Consider the following 21662-nt stretch of genomic DNA (forward strand, 5'->3'; position numbering starts at 1 on the left):
CTCAGTTGTGACCCATGTTGGACTGAAGCCGTTCTGCTGCCATTTTCACTCTGATGGATTCTAAAAGAGCTTGCTGGTTGGCGGCCTTTCTAGAATTATAGTTAACAGTAAATTGATTTGAGCAGCATCTGTGTTTGTGCAGGGCCAGATCAAGCAGCTATGGTGAAGTGATGAAGTTAACACCAGCTAAAATGCAAACAGGAATGGAGGAGGAACTCATGATTTTACTGTCTCGGATAGGTTCCTGTTGAAATTCAATTGAGCTTATTGGAGTAACAAAACTGAAAAGTGTGCATATGAGGAGTAAATCCCAAGTCTCAGGTTGCAGTACCTGAAAGTCTTCCCGTTACTCTGGCACTCTAATCTTATACTCAGTATATATAAGTATTAGTTGTGTAGGGGTTAAAATTTCCTCTTACTCTGGCACTGGGTCTCATTCTTGGTGTGACAGTCCCTACACCGGGCTAGCAATCAAGAAGCCTCAATCCTCACCACTGACACCATTGAGGGATGGACACTAGGAGCAAAAATGGATTCATACAGTATTTTTAGATGCAGCTCTGTGCACCAAGCACAATTTCCCTTAAGAGCACACAGGGAGCACACTGCACACCTAGGGCTGGACTCTCTGTCTCTCTCCAGGCCCCAAACAAGACTCCCCACTGACCACTTTGGAGCTCTGTGCCCCTGTTCCAAGTAGCTGAAACACACACTTGGATATTTGATTTTAACAAACACACACACACACACACACACACACACACACACACACACACACACACACACACACACACACACACACACACACACCTACCTGGGAAAGGCTGGCACAGATTTACCAGCTGTGCCTCCTTTGCTCTGACTATAAGGTCTGCTGCCAGTCAGCTACCCTAAGGCCCTTACAAGGCTACTCAATTATACTGAGTAAAATTAATACTAACACAATCGTATCATTTGACCAGTGCAGCAAGGCTTTAATGAGCAGCCATAGTGTCACTAAAATAAGCATACGTACTCTTAAGATGCTAAAAGTTTTCACTAAAAGACTAGCCACAGTGAAACGAATAGAAATATTTAATAATAAATGATAAAATAGAAAACATGAGAATACTGAATATCTAGTTACAATAAACTTCAGAGTTTTAGTCATATGCGATATAAAACATTCCTTTCAGGTTCTGGGAGACAAAGCGATGCTGCAAGAGTGCCATCTTATCTCTCACTAATATTTAAAAATTATTTTAGTGCTGGTTATAGAAGGACATCACATCTGGTCACCTGATGCTGGTACAATACACACCCAGAGCTTTGCTAAGATCTGTTGCAGCATCTGAAAGCTATAAAACAATTTCAAAAACTTCAACACTTCCATTGTAGCAATTAGTTCACCCCCTAAGATTCATAGTCCTGTTTTTTCCAGACATTTTTGTCTCTGGCTGCAGTAAGACCTGTAAGATAAAATGTTTATGGCCTAAACCAAACCATTTAATTTTCAACCTATTTTTCAAAATTAGCTGGACTAAGATTAACTTCTTCCCTTCCAGAATTCTCTGTTAAAGCAAATACATTTAATCAGTTATAATACTGTATGACATACATGTCTATCTCTTTTCTGTCCAGCAGAACCCACTATTGATGCATTTTTAACACAAGCAACTTTACAAATACATTTTTAACACAAGCATCTGTACAAATCAGTGTGATAGTCAAATCACATAAAATTCTTTGCCAAACTCCAGCTAGGTATGCTGGCATATGTTACACATGCAATGCTCTACTCTCCCTGGCACAGATGGCACTACCTGATATAATCACACTCTGTATATATATAAGTATTAGTTGTGTGTGGGGTGAAATCTTCCCCTTATTGTGGCACTGTGATCTTATACTCTGTATATACATATATTAGTTGTGTTGGGGGTAAAACCTTTCCCTTATACTGGCACTGTGGTCTTGTAGTCTGTATATGTAAGTATTAGTTGTGTGGGGGTGAAACCTTTCCCTTACTTTGTGACTGTGTTCTCATACTCTGTATAGACAAGTACTAGTTGTGCTAGGGGTGAAACCACTACAAATTGATTTAATTGCATTTGAGATGCATAGTGTTTATTTGGCACTCTCAATTGAGTTTTCTTAGTTAGTGTCACAGTTACAGTTTTCAGGCTTATGGTAGGAAACGTTGTTGGCTAGTTTTTGGTTAACAATGACAAGCTGCCAATATGCATGAACTAAGAAAAGGCATAGTTATAGGAATATTGACAGTTAAAATCTAAACTTTTTTTAATATAAATTTATGATGATATGAAGTAACAGACTTTTTCAAATGTTAAGTGATAATAGTTCACACTGCATGAACAAATCAGTATAATTACATCATCAGTCACCACATGATGGAGCTGTTTAACATCCTAGACATAAACTACTTCACTAGAAATAAAAATGCATGTTTTTCATATGACATCATGGAGCATAATGCTTTTCTTTTAATTAAAGATTTGAAACAGTTTCTGTAATGACTGTCAGTGAAGGGCACACATCTTCTCTGCAAGTATCCCTTACTAACAAGGCTAGCAGGTAACCTAAAGGAATTTCCTCTGTTTAGTGAGAACACTGTGCGAGGTGTAGTCCTGTTGGTAGGGTATGCATGCAAGTGTGAGTTAATATGGTATCATAATATGTTGAACTAATGGTTAATGATGTATCCACAACTCTTTTTATGTTAAGCTACCACTGAAGAATCAGCATCACTGATTTTAGTACTTGTGGATTTTGGACTTATGGAATGAGCTTTGATTACACCCCTCAAGGTTATGAAGACTGGCTTGGACAGAGGTAGCCCAGACAAGGTAAGAACTTCATAATGTTGACCAAATGGCTCTGTGGACATTTTCTTTTAATTGATTCTGAAAATTAATGGGGAACATCAAGGATTGCAGGTGATATAAACTAAAGGTCAAATGCCCATTCGATGTTAAACTCTCCCAAGAAGCTTTTTAGGTAGTTAACCATGTATCCACTACTTTCTTAAGGTATGGGAGTGTTAGCACTGATGGCTCAGAGACCTTCTTCTTGAAAGTCATTGGAAGTTTATTACACTATCGTTGAACCTTACAGACTTCCTTAATGAAACAAATAATATGCTCATGAAGTGAAACTCTATTAAACAATAAATGCATCAAAATGATACCACTCAATGCTCTATGCATTGTTTAGTGAAAAAAAATACTTTTGAACAACACAAAATTAGTTCACAGTTTCTGTGCTAACAGAAGGCATTTTATGTTATATAATAATAATAGAAATATATTAATATATATATAATATATAATGCAGTTAGAATAATATAAATATATCAATATTTTGATTATTATATAATTTTAATGCATTTATTGCTTCATAGAGTTTCATTGCATGAGTACATTATTTGTTTCATTAAGTTTTGTTTTTAGATACAATATTTTTTAAATTTACAAGCTGTTCACAAAATTGTTTGATTGTCTCAAGTGGGTTATGTGATGTCATTACTCCATTTTTAAATGTTAGGTCTAACTATGTATTTTTATTTCTGAAGAAGTTCAAGGATGCATTAAATGAATGAAAGTGATTAGTTAATCTAGACCAGTGTTGGAGACTGTTTCTTTTACTGGCGTCAGTGGAATTGTTTATTGTAAACTGTAATTAACCTTCTGTGCATTGGTTTAGATTTCAGTTTGGCAGAATTATCTAGCAATAAATTGACCCTTAATAACCCCATGATCACTGCATATCAGTGGTGGTAAAACCAGACTTGAATTTATAGTAATTAGTGTAGGAACACAAAGAATATCTAGTATGTTCCGTTCCCTAGTAGGCTTTTTTTACAATCTGAAGCAATTGTTGTTCCTGAATATATTGTGAATAACTTCCTTACTAATGTTGAATCAAATGTAGCTTTTACACCTGCTGTACATGTGGAAGTTGTATTTGGAAGACTGAATCAATATTATTCCTATTTGTTTCTGGCAAATTTAGGTCCCCAGCTAATATTATTCTTCCCTCCTGTACTTCATGAAATAAATGTATGAATTCCTCTAGGTTATCTTCACTTGACTTTAGTGGTCTATACACTCCAACAATTGTTTGAAACATGGATAAAGAATTCAGAACTACTACTTAATCTTAAAAAACAAAAAACATTGCTTTTCACCCTGCAACACATCTCTACCAAAAGAAGAATATTCTCTTCTGTCTCTGCCAGCAGCACCATGATAGAACAAATAAGCCACACAACATTAGTGATATCATTCAGGACCAGCTGAAATTCAACCACCATATATCACACATAATTAAAAAAATCATCAAAAACTAGATACACTAAACAGAGTAAAAACTACCTTACTGACATAACCAGAAGACTTATAGCTTCCTCTTTATTAACTGCCATCTCTTCTATAGTCTGCCTCAAACTTCACTAAACTTCAGGTCACACAACTGTCCAAACTTGAGCAATGTGGTAATAAATTAGATACATTTGCAGTAAACTATTATAGTAGAACATATCACTGCCAGCCCTCAGAGAATTAAACTAGTCAGAAGTACCACATAACCTAGCTCCTCCTCATCTAAATATAACATACAGACCTTTCTGTCCTTAAGCCAGAAAATTGCACAGCCCTTAACAACTTAATGCAACACTACTTCCCTAACAGAATTTTACTTTAGTAGAGAAAAATCACTAATCACTGTAACCAAATCACTGAATGCTGTAGGTGACTGACTATATTCAAATAGTGTAGCTAAACTAGGGATCCATATCCCACTACCATGGAAATGCATTCAGAATGCAAACTCAGTTAAAACGCAACAAAAAATTCTCCTATCAAATCAATGGGTCTGACACCGTTATCTTAAGCTTGCCATATCATCAAACAATTTCTGTTCATTCAGAATCCTGCATTTGTAAAATGTCACATAATATAAATAATACTGTGTTTTGTGGAGCTTTTCTCCCCGGGACTCTGCTGAAAATGGACTTATATCCAGTTGGACTAGCCCGGTCAACAAATGTAAAATAAAATAAATAAATCAATAAAATAAATTTATTTTCCATTGTTAAGCACATTTAAATGATATTTTTGTACTAGAGCTTCCATTACTAACCATAGTTTAAAATGCTAATTAATTGACATAGCGATAGAGTCGCTGCATTTTCTGTTATTTGTTCACGTAACATTTCCATTTAAAGCCATCACAGTACTTTCTAATTAAAAAGTGATATCTGTAAATTTTTCAACCAGACTAAGATCAACTTTTTGTATTTTATTAGTAAAATTAATGCAAAATATTGTCACAAATTCATATGATCATTTCATTCCTGTTCTTAGACATAGATAAATTATCAGGCTTCTAAAGTCTATTGCTTTGCTTGTCCATACGTATTAACCACATAATAAAGTTAAATCCAAGACAAAAATGAGTGGTTTGTGGCAATAAGCGTTCAAGTAATGCACCTCTGAAGGGGAACTAGTAGTTTAAGGTATATGTGAAGTTTGGGAGCAGTTGAATATATAGCAGCTCCTAAAGATATAAAATCATTGGCTGATAGTGACACAAAATCCCTACTGCAGCGTGTTTGAGTGAGATGGAGTGATATCCAAAGCCAGATGTAATAGCTAACTGCAACAGTACCAGCCTTGTGCTACCAGAATGTCATATAATAAATAACCAGTCAATATCTTTGGCAATAGTAATGGTATGAAATTTTCAAACCTTGAGTTGTGAAGCTTGTATCCATCTGAACTGTACACAACAGAGATTAGATATAGGTTGCGCCCCCCAACTCCTCTTTGAAATATTATGTATTGAACATGTAGTGGAGAAGGACAGCAAGTCCACAAATGCTATCAGGGTTAAATCTCTGTTAATATCAAAAGTGAGAACCATTTATTGCCCATCTTTTTCCTCATCTATGGAATAAACTTCACCTTCAGGTGAAGGTCATTATTCACCTGTCAAAAGGGGCAAGCTGAATACAGGGACATACGTAGGACAATTGAAGTCTAGCATTTTATGCACCATTAGGCTGTATGCCTGGTATGAACCTATGAAGTTAAATATTCCTATTTACTTAAAGAAAGAACTGGGTGAGCAGCATAGTACTCTGGAGAAGAGCCAGATAATGGCCAAATGTGGCCCTAGGCAGGGTAATGGGCTAGGGTTCTACCCCCAACCATTTCAGTGGCCTATTTCATGGCTGTTTCTCCCCAGTTACGATAAATCTGTCAGTGTACATCCGATTTTTTTTCTAATGAATAAATACTTGCAATGAAACTCATATGACCATAAACTTAAATTATTTTGGCAACTTAAATTGAATGCAAACATGCCACCAGGTTTAAATGAACAGATATCCATTGTTCCCATCCTAAAAACTAGAGCACAGGATTTATAATGAATATTTTTAAATATATTTATGGTTTTTATAGTCCCGCGGTGGTGGTGCTGCTGTAGCGTTGTCGCCTCACAGTTAGACATTGCCCGTTCGATTCTCAGTTAGAGCGTCTTCTGTGTGTCGACATGCGTGAATGGGTGTTCCTTCATTGAAGGTTGTGCGTTAGGCCCGGCAAGCCAGCACGTGAAAGTCTACTGCCAATCATTAGCGGACCAGAGTTCCGCTGTGGCGACCCCTAACCGGGAAAAGCCGAAAGACACAAACAATTTATGGTTTTTATGTTGTGATAATCTGTCTATTTATTCAATTTTTGTTAATTTGTTAGGAGGTTCCTGTTCTTAATTAGAAATTTATTAAGTTTATGGTCATATGACTTTCATTGCAAGTATTTATTCATTTGTGCTGGTTGTTTTGATTGTTCTGATGAAGTCCCATCTTTCAAGGATGAAACACTTAACTACTGTGAGAGAATAAAAGTTTATTTCATTTTTAGTAATTGCCTTGTGCTGTTTTGGATGCAACTTGGTAGCTTGCCACATTTAGAACAGTTTTGTTTATTTGTGTATGTTTTACTTGGTTAGTTCTTTTATTTCACACAAGCACATTCCAGCTTAATTCTCACTCCTGCATGTGCACACACACACACACACACACACACACACACACACACACACACACACACACACACACACACACACACACACACACACACACACACACACAGTCACTAGTCCTGCAAAGCCAGATTACTGACTGTTTAAAAATGCAGTGCTGAGGTCCTAACCTTGGCTAATGCATTCCTTTCTGCCTGAGTTAGTGGTAGTCAAGCAACAGGTTGACTAGTAAGGTACTTTCATCCTCAGAGAGCCCTATACCCCAGTACCAGTTATGACTGCTTTGTTGACTCTGTACCAGCATACTAGAAGATCCAGCCATGTGTAGCACATTTTAAATAGCAGAGTATTTGTTAGAGCATAAGAAATATCAACCACCTTACATATGCTAACTCAATATATACAATCTCTACAGAAGTAAGTCATCTGAATAATTTTACATTAAGGAGAGCTATTACTAATGCAGAAGCTATTGCTGGAAAACAACTTTGCATTTAAGTGCTTCATCTACAAATGCCTTTTCTTCTTCTCTTGAACAATAAATTACCTGTGTTGCATTAAAAAAAGTGTACTGGTGATATTGTCATAACATTACCTGAACTAGAGCAGCTATACAACAAGAAATGTCTGGCAAACAACTGTTTCATAGTTATTAGATATGCAGTCCTAGAGATCATAAGGAGCCTAGTACAAATTCCGAATTGCTACAAAGCATTGTCTGGTTAAATGACTTGCTCAGTATCACAAGGGGGTTAAATGAGGGTGGAAATATTCATATCGTGCCCCCTTGGCACAGGAAGCAGCTTATTAATAAGTTGGATCTTTAGTTGCTTGTGCTAACCACCACAGTAACACTTCTTAACTAACTGCAGAAATCCTTTTTTACACTCCGATATTGTACTGAAAACTGTACTACAGTAATATACAGTAATGACTACGCAAGGGATGCCGAAGATCAGACTGTTCTGATCTTCACCCTAAATAATGAGACTGTATGACATGACAAATGTAAAACCCTTTGAATCTGCAGGGGGCTCTAAAGAAGGTTCTATTAAAATATATTACTAACATGCAGCATATTTAGACTGTATCACACAATTTGGGCCTATTACTGAATTAATTCATTCCTTAGTGCAATGAATAAGGCAAAACAATTACAGACAATATAAATGCTATAGCAGTAGCTTTTGTTCCACAGCCCACAAATCATACACAAATTGGAAATTGTACTGCTTACAACATACTGTTTTATTTTTTTTTTATTTGGAGGGGGTTACATGCTTGCAGGAAAAGTACATTTAATTTTTGACCTCCCAATGTCTTCTATGTCAGACTAGCAGGCTATTCTGAATCACTTAAAAATGTAACCAGAACAACAAGTATGTTGTGTACCAAATGGAAGTGGGTCTGGCAACTGGATTAAGGCTCTTAGCCCATTCCTAACTTACAGGACATGACTCTGATAAACCCCATAAGTTGGGCATTTTACACACAGACAGGCACACTTGCCATTATTGAACATAAAGTGCTGCATAACTCCAAATGCCTACTCACACTCTCATTTTGCTCTACAAATCCAAATGCCTGCTGTTGCACAATCATTCTGCTTTGAACCATATGTTACTGAAAATATAATGCTGTATAACTCGTAACGGCTGTTGTTACACTCTCATTGTTGGTATGGTTGTACCTGATGCAAAATGCTGCAGCCTGCATGGACTCTGTGTGTTAACCATACTGCTGTGCTGTATAACTCCAAGCACATGCTGTTACACTCTTGTTCTGCTTTGAAATCTCAAACCCTCTCTGCATTCATGCTTAGTCCTGTTTTGTTAGCTGAAAGCAGGAAGCAGCAGGATGTGGACAGGGCAAAGTGGAAGACTTTTCATTTTTTTTAATTCTTAAAGTGACAGTACACAGTCACTCAGCAAGTAAGAAAAATTTTCTTTTTTTTTAATTAATATTGTGTTTGGCCCACCTGCCAGCAAGGGACCTTAGGCAGCTGCCTAGGTTGCCTATTGTTGAATTCAGCCCTGCTCTGAACGGACAGTCTTTTATTGATGTGGTATGTTCATCTTATGGTTCTCATAAGAGAAGAGGAAGCTATTAGTTCTGCAGGAGTAGACACGCTGTAATGGCCCTAGAAAAACTAGAAGAGAAAGCAATGGTATACCATCTAGATTTCTTGTCTGTGGGAATCAGCACTACTACCTCTGGAATGACATATAAATGGAAATTTGCTTAAAGATCACAACATTTTAAATATCGTATTTTTCAGTGTCAACAGAACAGGACATTACAAAAGTAGTACTCCCCTTCATTTCATGTTTATGTTTCACTTGTTTATTTCTTATTGAAGTAATGGCAACAGTACTCCTGATGAGTTTGTATCAGTTAAATGAAAGTATATTTCACTGGAACTGATTCAAATGAAAGCATTATATCAACTGCCAGATCCAGCAAAAATAAATAAATACAATAAATACAATGAAAAGTACAAAAGCATTTACATTGCTGCATCATAAAACATACTAACTCCAAAATTGCACAGCAGTGGAGTAGAAAAAAAGAGAAATTACGTTAATCATGCTGTTCATCAGTCTAGCTGTAACACATACACATGCTGCTTTCAACAACAAAAAAAGTGATAATATTATCATGCTTTTCTTGTTTCACTGAAAGTCATACTTTTACTAACTGAATGGAACCTTTCCCGGTACAAGGGACTTTCTGACACTACCTAGAAGAAACATTTAGTGAGAGTCTGTCTCTGGCCCAAATGTTTGAGTGAGCTACTTTTGAAACAGTATCACGACTGTGAGAGTGTGTCTGTGGCCCAAATGTTTGAGTGAGCTACTTTTGAAACAGTATCACGACTGTGAGAGTGTGTCTGTGGCCCAAATGTTTGAGTGAGCTACTTTTGAAACAGTACCACAACTGCTGCGTTTCACCATGTTTTTCCCATTGCTGACATTTAGACAGCTTGCTTTTCATATTTTTGTGGTGCTTTCTTCATAGCTATTCGTATTGAAAGCTGCCTTAGAAATATTTACTACAGTCTTTGTGTTTGAAGCATTCATAAGAGACTTTGCTTTGGATACATTTATGAACATGCCATTGCAAAAATGCAAGATGGATCTGTGCTAGTATGTTCTGAATTCTCTTAACATTACCTAGCTTCTCACAAGCCAAATGACTTAAGATATTGGTCTGGTAGACATCAATATCCAAAGAAACAACTCTGATGCATAATTTCATGCTTCCTGTGTTTGGGTTCATAAATGAGTAAAATTTGGCTCACTGGTTTGTTTAAATCCTAAATGCATACAGGTTTATACACAATTAGTGGTGATGTCAGTGCTTTAAATATAGATTCAGGAAAACATTACAATGGGAAGCAACATTTAGCTTAAAGTAATAACTATATTTCTTTAAATTAGTTGATTTTCTGATTAAACAATGCTCTTATTGCATACTATATTCCAAAAGTACATTGGTTATGTTTATCAACTACATGCATGCTTTCTTTTGGCAGGTCATTTTAGCAACATGCAAATCTTGTGGATTAACTTTATTTCTTTGCTTACGCACTCTTGTGTAAGAATTCTGACCTCTGTACAGTCTGCATGTACAATTTTAAGCTTTACAGTACTTCTTTTCATGTCATTAACTACATCTAGTGCATATGGCTTTATTCCTAAGTAAGCAGCCACTTCTGGAAAGAACCATAGTTTGTGATTTACATTCAGTTCTAATATTTTTGGCTTTATTTTTATTTATTCTGATTTTTTTAGTAAATTCTTTTATTGCACACACACCCAGTTTACCGAGTCAGTGCTTTTAAGTGTATATTTTATTTGTATATTCAGAAGTCCTCTCACTTTACGTATAACAATTGTTTTGACTGACATTGAATCAGGTTATCTCAACAATGTGCCTCTGATTTGATATTTTTATGGCATAGACAATTCTACATCTTATAAGAGACTCGAGAAAGTCGCCAAACTCACCCTCTGGCTTTGAACTCATTTTCTTAGTTATCTAATTTTCATTGTGCTCCTTGATTTAAGGTAACAATAAATGCTTTAAATAATGAAGATGTTTTCATTAATTTACAGTATGTGTGAAAATGTCCTCTTAGTGGTAATTTTGTAGCTTCCTTACCTGCAATATGTTTGTTTGAAAAAATATATATTTTGAAGTATAGTCTAAAAGACCATGATGAATAATAAAGGGTAAGAGATGTGCATTCAATATCAAAATGTTCAAATCTCATGTCATGAGTAACAGTAAGTTAAATACATAACTACAATGCCTACAGTGAAAATGAAAGTGCAATATATGGCAGAAGACTGTGGAAGTAAGTCATATTACACACACCTTAAAGTTATTTAAAATATATGTAAGAGAACTGAATTTCCCTTGTGTTTCTCAGAGGAGCTTAAAGCATCATGCCTAAACAAAATTTTAAGGTTTAATCATAAAGTAGTATTAAAAGAAAGTTGGAGGAAAAAAAATGTTATTGATGTAAATACCCAATGGTGTAAACCTTGGCTCTAAATGATTGTCACTGTTGAAGTGACACACTGACATAATGTGCAAAACTGGGAAAAAAGAGGTTGTGGATGGATGGATCAATACAATTCAGTAAAGGCATCATATTAATGAAGGGCATTTGTTAAAAAAAGAAAATTTAAAATGTATTTTATTGGCATAAGTTACATGCAAAATCTTGTACACAGAATACTGGGCAACAAAAGGCTTCATAATATATGATTACTGAATGCAGCTAATACAGTACATGCACTTCTCGTAATAAATGTAATTTGATGCATACGTTGAGGGATATGAAGACAACAAATATCTCTTAGAAGAAGTATTGTCCTGGTTTCTTAAAAATCTCACCCATAATTTAAATATGTCATAACACTTCTGCATTCTAGAATAACGCCAAGTGTGACAACCCTGAATTGTTAATATCATCTAGTGACAAAAGCTTGATACTGAGGGAAAGGTAAAGATGAAAGTCCTATTCGTTTCTAAATTAGCTCTGTAAAAACTGTTCTGGATGGGTACTTTTGTTAGAAAATTACAAATCTGCAGCATAATTTGTGGTTAATATTGCTTAAGAGATTTTCTGTAGTACTAGAACATTAATTTATGCATGACTGTGGTATTTATGTATGTATGTATGTATTTATTTATGCTTTTGTGGATGTGTTAGTCCAACTAAACTATTAGGCTCTTTTCAGGGGAAACCTAAAGTGATATTTATAGTTCTTGGGGAAATTTGGTCAGGCTTCTCAGAACTTCCCCTACTCTTTTCAATGGGTGCCCTGGGATCTTTTACATCCACCTGAGCTACCACCAAATCAGGCAGATGGGAACTTGGATGTGGTCTCTCAGGAGTACAGCAACCCCCCACATGCTTCTTCCATGTTAGCAATCCATCTTCCTGGTGTGGGAATACAACCCTCTGTCTTCTACACCAAAGATGATGTTACTTGTTGCACCGCTGATATGCATACTTGCAGTCCTCTCTGCATACTATATACTGATGGGTCACAATGTACATAATAGCCTTGTGTGGATAGAGACATTTTAAATGATTTATTTAGTTAGTTATTGTTAACCCTTATGAGGCAATTCTGGTTTTAGAAGATACTTGGTGGAAGATCTCACAGCAATAAAGAAAGTGATAACGCAAGATGATGTATGCAGTTATGGTCTAATATGAGTAATATCGTAAGCTATAAGAACACAATGATTATGTTAAGTGACAGAGGACATGCTAATGTGAAATTAAACCAAGGAATACAAAACATCACAAATGACTAACTGGGAGTTCTTAGGCTAAATATTAGGGTTCAAGAAAGTTTACATTGAATATATGACTGGCACGTGACAGCCATAAAGGTATATGAGTCAAGGTATCAGCATAATGACAGAGATGATGTAGTCAAGATTGATATGGGCTAATATGATCCAAGAAGGAATATGATACAGAGGGGGGTGAGCTGTATCAGAGTAATGGATAAGCCCGAGCCTCATAAAAGATGATTTTTTATGTGAGAAGTGCATAAGGTAATGTTTGAGAAAAGAAGACACAAAGACAATCTAGGGTAAAGTAGATCACTTTAGAGTTAGGAAATGAAAGGAATGCACAACTAGGTGTTGTAGAGATTAAAGATGATTATTATTTAAATTGTGAAATAGATAGCAATTTTTTTCTTATTTATAATTGTAATAAACAGATAACTGAAACAACTGTGATATATATGATAAATTTGAAATAATTGCAATGAAACCTTTAATTTTTATTTACTTATTTATTTATTTTTGATGACTGGAATAGAGCACTGATCTCAAGGGACAATTTTCTGGCTCATCCTGGGGTATACAACCAAAGGTATGAACACAATAATGGAGTGGCACAGTTAAAAATTGTGCACTGCTTTCTCCTGTTGGCTTCCCTTTCCTTATTTAGACATACTATAGGAAATGTGATGTTTCCAGATTGCATAGCTCTGGTGGTTTGTGGAAGAAACAGAATCCTGCTAGGTGACAGATCCATTATACTGGCTAAAGGTGCCATATGATGTAGTGAATGACCTGAAATACAATATATTTTAGTCAGTGACTATCACAACAGTCTAATGTTCAAATTCTTTATTTTAGCGTTGGTAAACTCCAAAGAGTTTTTACAGGTAATTGGTAACCCTAAGACAATGAATGGGATATGAAGGGACTGGTGAGATGGAATCAGTACTTAATGAAGACACTCTTTTCACATTCCAGACAATAATGACTAAATATGTCACATCTGAATTAGATTTAGTATAATAATTTAGTTAGTCTTTATCACAGATTTTAAACTGTAAAACTGAAATAAGAGTGTTACAATAACTGACCTCTACAGCACTGGGTTTGTAGGTTCTTTTATAGGAAAACAGCATACCTTCCCATCTTATTTCTATATGCCTTCATAGGTCCACACCTGATGTTTTCTGTATTAAGTACAGTCAGTTTTCTGGTATCGATATAACAGTGACAGAGCATTCCTTTGTCCTGATAGCTTCTTTATCTAATTATTCAATATACCTTTGGCTCCTTGTGTGGTGTATATTATATTACTCTCTACTGACATCTGACTTTGCACAAATATATATTTTTTGCAACAATGGAATATACTTGTTTCACAATTTGGGGATCTGAGCTTGATGTTTAGGGTCCACCCCCAGACCAGGAACCAATTTTCAAGACCTCGTATTTTGGAAAATATTGCATCACCAAATATTGAGAAACAGATTAAACCAGTAGAAGTATTTATGGATTGTATGGATTGAACATCTGAGTAGATCAGATTGAGCTGAACCATTGTCCTAATAAATAGTTTTTGAGTGTTTCAAGTTAAGGGAATACAAAGTGTTCCATTGCGTTACTCAGAATAAAATAAACATGAATGCATATATTTTGAAACTATATACTTGACTCTAGCTTTCTTTGCCTGTCTGCATTCTCAGTTTTTCCTTTTCTTTCTTCCCCTATCTCACTTACATTGAAAAATATTTAAACATGTAAATAATGATGTTATCTAACACTGTTTGTCATTCACAGAATTATTATTGTGCTAAATAAGAGAAATGGAAGTAATTTTTTTTTTACTGTTGACATATTTATTTTTGCTTTGTTTCACTTTATGTAGAAAAACTGATTCACATTCAGTTTGGCATGTGTTATTTTTTCTTGTCTCTGGTTAATAGAATACAATTTTGTTTTATTAGGCTTTATGGAATCTTAAAGAAAGCACTAAATATGCATGTTATTTTATGGAATATCTTTGTCAAATATCTGTTCAATTGATGGACACTCTCATGTGTCACTGAGCTTGCAGTATAACAAAGGTAACCGTATACTAAGGCAGACTGACACCATGTTCACCATGCTGGATAAGAACAAGGTGGCAGCTGTCTTTCTGTAGACAGAATCTCGTATGTAACAAGGGCTCACAGATCCCGCCATCCCAACAGATATGATTATGACCTGATTGTGGTCCACATGGGGGTGAATGACCTTAAACACTCTACCCAGAGGGGCATGCAGAAGGATACGATTGAACTTGATATGTAGTGTCTGAGGCAGGAAACGTGCTGGTCTTAAGTGGTATTTTGCCATCACCCACAGTCGTACCAAGATTCAAAGACAAGATAATTGGCTTTAATTGGCTGTGTAGTTGGTGTCATTCTAGAGGAATCCAGCATGTGTCAGCTTGGTATAAGATGGCTGACAAGTCTTCCTGCTTTGCCAGGGATGGCCTTCACCTCTCTTGCCAAGGCTTTCACATTCTGCCTAAAGCCTATGCTGTCCCAGTGGTGCCTTTTTTGGGTACAGCCCATCTAACAGACAATCCAGCTTGCAGATTCTAATTTGGGGCACATTGGTGTGGCTCTGCTCAGTGCCAGGAGTCTTGACAAAAAATGCCTGGACTTGAGGCTTTCCTGCAACTTGAACATATTCATATTTGTATAGTTTCAGAGAAATGGTTTCTGAGCAATGAAAGCACTCCCTCTATTCCTGGGTGTGATGCCTGTCACATCTTCATACCAGCTGGTAGTTGTGAGGGGGTATCAGTTTTTGAGAAGGATAACATTGCCTCTTGATGGATTCCATGGGACACCACTTCTAAACTTCTGGAGGTCCAGGTCACCCTAGACAAGACTGATTGCCACTTCATAGCTATGTGTGGGACACCCCTATGTCCCCTTCTTAGCAAAATGGCTATTGTAACACAATAGCTGACATTCCTATTAAATTCCAAACCTTTCTACTGGGGACTTTAATTATCCATCAATAGACTGGCTGACCTACACTGCCAATGGTCGACATTCCCAGCTATTCCTTGACATTGTGAATGTTATCTCTCTTTCACAAGTGAATGACCATACTACTAAGGTCCACAGTATCCAGGATCTAGTCCTCACGTGTGTGGCCACTTCTTTCCCAGCTTCATATGTATCACTCGTTTATTGTTAATTCAGACCATGCTTTAGTGACCTTTTCATTTGAGGCTGGTGGTGCTTCCCCTGTAGATGGCTGCACATTTGAATACTTCTCAGGAGCCAACCTTCTTCATTTACTGATGACTTGAATAGATTTTTCTGTTATCTTCCTCTGAAGGATTTTGTTGCTAAGGCTACTTCCTGTGCCTCTGACTTCTCCTTCCACTTGGATACTTGTGTTAATGGGGCAGTCCCTGTCTGCAACAAATATATGTGGTGGAAGTCACTCCACAACAAGTAAAAATATGACTCCATATTGGAGTGAATGACTTGAGACATACCTCCCTGGACTACATGAAAAGAGACATGGAAGATCTCTCGGATCATGTGGCCCAGGCAGGTATGACCCTAGCCCTGAGTAGCATCCTGCCTTCACCCAGAATGAAACCACAATATAAAGACAAAATGATTAACTTCAACAATTAGCTAAGCTTCTGGTGTCATTCAAAGGGGATCCAGTATCTGTCTGCCTGGGACGACATGATCGACAGACCATGATGCTTTGCTAGAGATGGTCTGCACCTGTCACTTCTGGGATTCAGGTTACTGGCTAAGGCTCTTGCCACCCCTATAGTGCCTTTTTAAGGCAAAGTTCAAAGGACAAAACCACCACTGTAACTGGTACAAGCATGTCAAATCTGAAGGCAATGCTACTCAGTGCTAGAAGTCTAAACCTCAAAATGCACACTATCGAGGCACTCCTAAAAATGGAGAACAACGATATCTGTGCAGGAACTGAGACCTGGTTCAAGGCTCCAGAGAGCACCCCTGCAATACCTGGCTGCACCTATTACCACACGTTTCGGCCACCAAACCAGGATCGAAACACTAAAGGTGGAGGAGTGTCCATATTCACCAAGGATATTCACACCACCAGGCTAGTTGCCCAACACAATGCATCTGAAATTCTGCAGGTGCAACTAACACTAGCTAAGACTGCAATCCAAATTGTAGCTTGCTACAGATCCCCCATCATGCCCCAAGATTCTCACTACACCTTTCTAAACATACTGGAAAATATTAAGATACAACCAAACACCCTAATACTGGGTGATTTCAACTACCCTGCCATTAACTGAGAAAACTACTCATGTACCAACACCTTTGCCCAACAGTTCCTGGAATTCATAAATTCCAATGTTCTGGATCAACTAATCCATAGTCCCACAAGGGGCTCCAGTATCCTAGACCTGGTAATTACCAACATGGGAAATTGAAGGTCCACACCTATGGTCACCCCCTTGTTGGTCAGGTCAGACCATAAGCTAATCACCCTTAACATCCACATCCCACCCCCACTCCTCAATAAGGAAACCTCCATAAAAAACTTCTCCAAAGCCAACTTCATGCTACTCAAGTCAGAAGTGACAAACTTTATGACACCCATTCAGATGGGAACTGAAAGTTCGACTGCTGAGTCCTACACTAAGGCACTGTATGAGCACATCCACTCACGCATGAATTGTGCCATCCCAGATAGAACCAAGATGCTCTCCTCCAAAAAAAGGAAGGCAATCTGGTGGTCCCCTGCCATAAACAAACTTTACAACAAAAGGAAGAAACTGTTGCAGAAAAGAGGAAAATCCCACGATGCAAAAAATTCCTTTACCAGCCTCAGTAAGAAGCTGAGATCCTTCGTAAAATCATCCAAAGCTAGTTATGAAAATAAAATTGCCAAAGATTCCAAAGACAACCACATGGCATTCTATAACTATGTCAAGAATCTAAATGGCAATGCTCAGATCTGCTCTGAGCTACAACAGAATGGCATTAAATATACTGATCCCAAGGATATTGCCAATATCCTGGCAGATCAGTTCAGTGCCAACTTCACCCCCCTCTCATCCCCTAAATGGCCCATCTCAATACCGGAAGATTTCCAAATTTTGGTAATAACGCCCACACAGGTAAAAAACGCAGTCTCCAAAGCTAAGAATACAGCATCCATGGGACCAGATGACATCCCGGTCTGTGTACTACATGAACTACAAAATGAACTGGCACCTCACCTAAGTGTCATGTTTAATCATACCCTCACCTCAGGCTTCGTGTCCACTGAGTGGTGCACAGCTACAGTCATCCCACTCCACAAGGGGGGTTCCACCTTGGATCCCGGGAACTACCGCCCCATCAATCTGACAAGCCTGATCTGCAAGGCCATGGAACATATTATCATGCAACTTATAAACAAAGATATTGGCAACCTTCAAACACTGGACCCCACCGAGTTTGGGTTTGTGAAGGGCTGATCTTGTCTCCTGAACCTGATTGACTTCTTTGAATCAATCTACAGGGCCGTGGATGAGGGTAAGGCAGTCCACACAGCCTATCTGGACCTTGGCAAGATCTTTGACACCATCCCCCACTCTGGAATCATAGATAAACTTACTAAGCTGGGCATTAATCCCTACATCACTCGATGGGTTGCCAACTGGCTTACTGACAGAACCCACACTGTAAAAGTAGCCGACTCCAAATCCAGCTCCAGACAAGTGACAAGTAGAGTACCTCAGGGTTCAGTCCTGGGACTGCTCTTGTTTGGCATCTACTTCTCTGAAGTACAGGCCAACACTAAGGGACTCTGACTAACAGAGTTTTCAGATGACTGCAAACTGGGAGCCATTATTGAATCCCCAAATGATGTGGATACTCTACAAAAGGGCCTTACAGAAACAGATGCTTGGTGCCAGAGCCATGAGCACAAGCTCAATGCCAAGAAATGTACAGTTATCCCCTTTGGGAAAAAAACATGTACCCGTGAATTACCACATAGGTGGCAGTGCACTAAACACCAAAAGTGTGATAAGAGACTTAGGGACACAGGTGGACAGTGGTTTCACCTTCAATAACCACATCACCACAACAGTCAGGAAATCCTTCTATATGGCACACCTCATCACTAAGGGCTTTTCATCCAGAAAAAAGGAGGTCATTGTCCCACTGTACTCATCCCTCATTAGACCCATTATAGAATACAATGCCCCATTTGATATGTACCTCTCAAGACATCTGCAACAACTTGAAAGGCCGCAGAAATACTTCACTAAAAAATCACAGACCTAAAGCAGATGCCCTATGCTGACTGCCTTAAAAAACTCCAGCTATACTCTGTCGCATATCGTCTACTCAGAGGCAATCTCTGCTTAACATACAAGACCATGTCAAACCCAGAGCTGTTGGACATGCTACACTTAAAGAAATCCCAATCCCTCAGAGCCACCCACTCCAGGGATCTAAACCTTGTCATCACAATAAACAAAACATGCTGGAGGGATAGGTTCCTGACCCAGAGACTCCCCAGACTCTGGAATAGACTGCCCATACATGTCAAGCAGAGCACCTCTTTGGCCCTCTTCAAAAGGAACCTTGATGATTAGATGGGAGAAAGGAAATTCACCCCGGGGATCACATCAGTCACCCTGCTAGACAGGGGTCCAGGGAAGTAAATAGTGTGGGAAAAAATAGCCATGGAATTGTTGTGGATAGGCTTGCATAGGCCCTAGGGTCGATAGCCTAGTACCAACCTATGAACCTATGATAATAATGTCTCAGTATCAATTTCTTTAGTATCATTTTGTTTTTTCCTCTTTACCTTTTCTTCCCCTTTACTCACTGCTCATTGAGCCTCCCCAGTGGCACATCAGACCATTCATACCCTGATGGTGAGACCATTTTGTATTATGGCCCTAACCCCTCCTCTGGTGGTGATATGCACACCTGCATTACTACAGGGCTGCCAATGCTTCCCAAGGTCCATGCATGCATAGTCATTTGCATGCAGGACAGGAGCTACCCTCACTGGCATGGGCATGCACCTTCCTGTACCAGGTGCTGCTTTTGGAGATTGTGAGACATCCGACCCACTGAAGCATTATCAGTCGGATCCATGAGTCAGTCAAGACACTAAGTGAACTCTAGTTACATGGGCAGTAGTCAGGCTTATTCTCTATATTTCTATATTTCTATATGCCATCAGTCTAACTGTTAAGTACTATTTTGTAATTTATTATATCCAAAATAGCTTGATGGGGACTGCTGTATTCATATTTTGTTCTTCAACCTGTCTTTCTCCCATAGTGCACTTTACGTTCCCATAATATGAACAACTTAGATGTACTAAATCAGGCAAGCTGTTTCTGCATTCTGTTATATAAAGATGGTACAGTGAATCACTGCTGGATTACAAAGTCTGTACTTCATTTTGCTGAGATATTCTGATTCATGTTCAACTCTCACTGCTAAAAGCATACCATGATGTGTTTAAATCTTATTCCTGGAAAATTAGTTAAATTATAGTTGTTATTTGGTATTCAGGGTTCTAGTTCTAGCAGGTCTGCACAGCATCCTCTGCCGAATGGTAATTGTCATGTATAGCACCTCTGCTCACTTTTCTGTGACTGACAGTTGACAGTTGATAGACCTGGTCACACAATTTAAAATAAGTTCTAGAATCCCATACTGTCCTTAATTTAATTTTGTACAGACAACAAGGATGATGGCAATACCTTTTTGGTCAAAAATGAGAATACCTCTGTGTTGCTTATGCACTGTTTCTGTATACCTGATCTCTGTTTTTTTTTTTATAAAGTTTTCTCCAACAACTAAGTCCTTGGAAGATAATTTACATTTTAAATGTGATTTATAGCACTTTGCTGATCTTAGCAAGACACATGCTTAGGAAATAAAACTGTTGATGATGGCCAACACGTTGTTTTCTTTTCAAAATAATGCAAGATATGAATAGGAAAAAAAGCTGTAGGACCTTCATGATCAGCAGCATAGGACATGGAATGACCCATGGTGAGCACTGAACCGCATCTAGAAGGCATAGAGAGAAAACTCTGTGGTGATGCTACTCACACGGGAGAGTATGTTGTCCTCTTTAAGTGAATACTTTTAATAACTTATTACCACATTATGTTTTTCTACAAGAAGTTTAGTGTTCAGTTTTGTTACGTTTACTCATTACGGTGGCTAAGCCTTTCTTCAAGGCTTTATAGACACTAATTTACATTACAGTTTGTTTAACCTTGCAAATTTTGTAAATTTATAGGATAAATATATTTAGTTTCACAAATGATTACTTGTCATGTTTACCATTTCTATTTAACTTTGCCCCACTTTAAAGATCATATCTTATTTGAACTGCAGACACATGCTGCTGTGGTATATATTAATTAAGGTATTTATTTTTTTACTTATTTGTTAACCAGGTAGGTAGAGTGATCTGTGAAGCCATAAACTTGCCAAAAAGCATATTCTGATAGAAAACTACATGCATTACATTTCATGATATGAATACAAAAAGCAAGCATATAGCAGTGTAACAAAGTATCCACATAGTAGAATATTTTTAAAGGCACGTCCTTTTCACCCCATATCCCAGACCAATGGGCACATTCACCTTTGTTAATTGCTACAAAAGGGTGTTAATCATTTTCTGCTTTCATGTCACTACACAAATCTCTACTGGGAATGTTTTCCTTTCATAGGATCAGAGGAGGTTGCTAGGCTAATGGCCCTGGGGCCTTTGCAATCCTAGCCAAAAGTTCATCCCCA

At 37.7% G+C, this 21662-nt stretch overlaps 1 protein-coding gene across 1 annotated transcript in view; it reads left to right on the plus strand.

Moving 5' to 3' along the window:
* The window catches only part of GRIK4 (glutamate ionotropic receptor kainate type subunit 4), a 5029336-nt gene that overhangs the window by 513459 nt on the left and 4494215 nt on the right, over positions 1–21662 (plus strand). The window contains exon 2 of the mRNA XM_044081017.1: positions 2725–2846. The gene's annotated coding sequence lies outside the window, so the exon portion shown is untranslated. The remainder of the gene's footprint in view (positions 1–2724; positions 2847–21662) is intronic.

The sequence above is a fragment of the Protopterus annectens genome, chromosome 8.part0 (genome assembly GCF_019279795.1).
Source record: "Protopterus annectens isolate FY-2018-M chromosome 8.part0, PAN1.0, whole genome shotgun sequence".
NCBI classification, from domain to species: Eukaryota; Metazoa; Chordata; order Ceratodontiformes; family Protopteridae; genus Protopterus; species Protopterus annectens.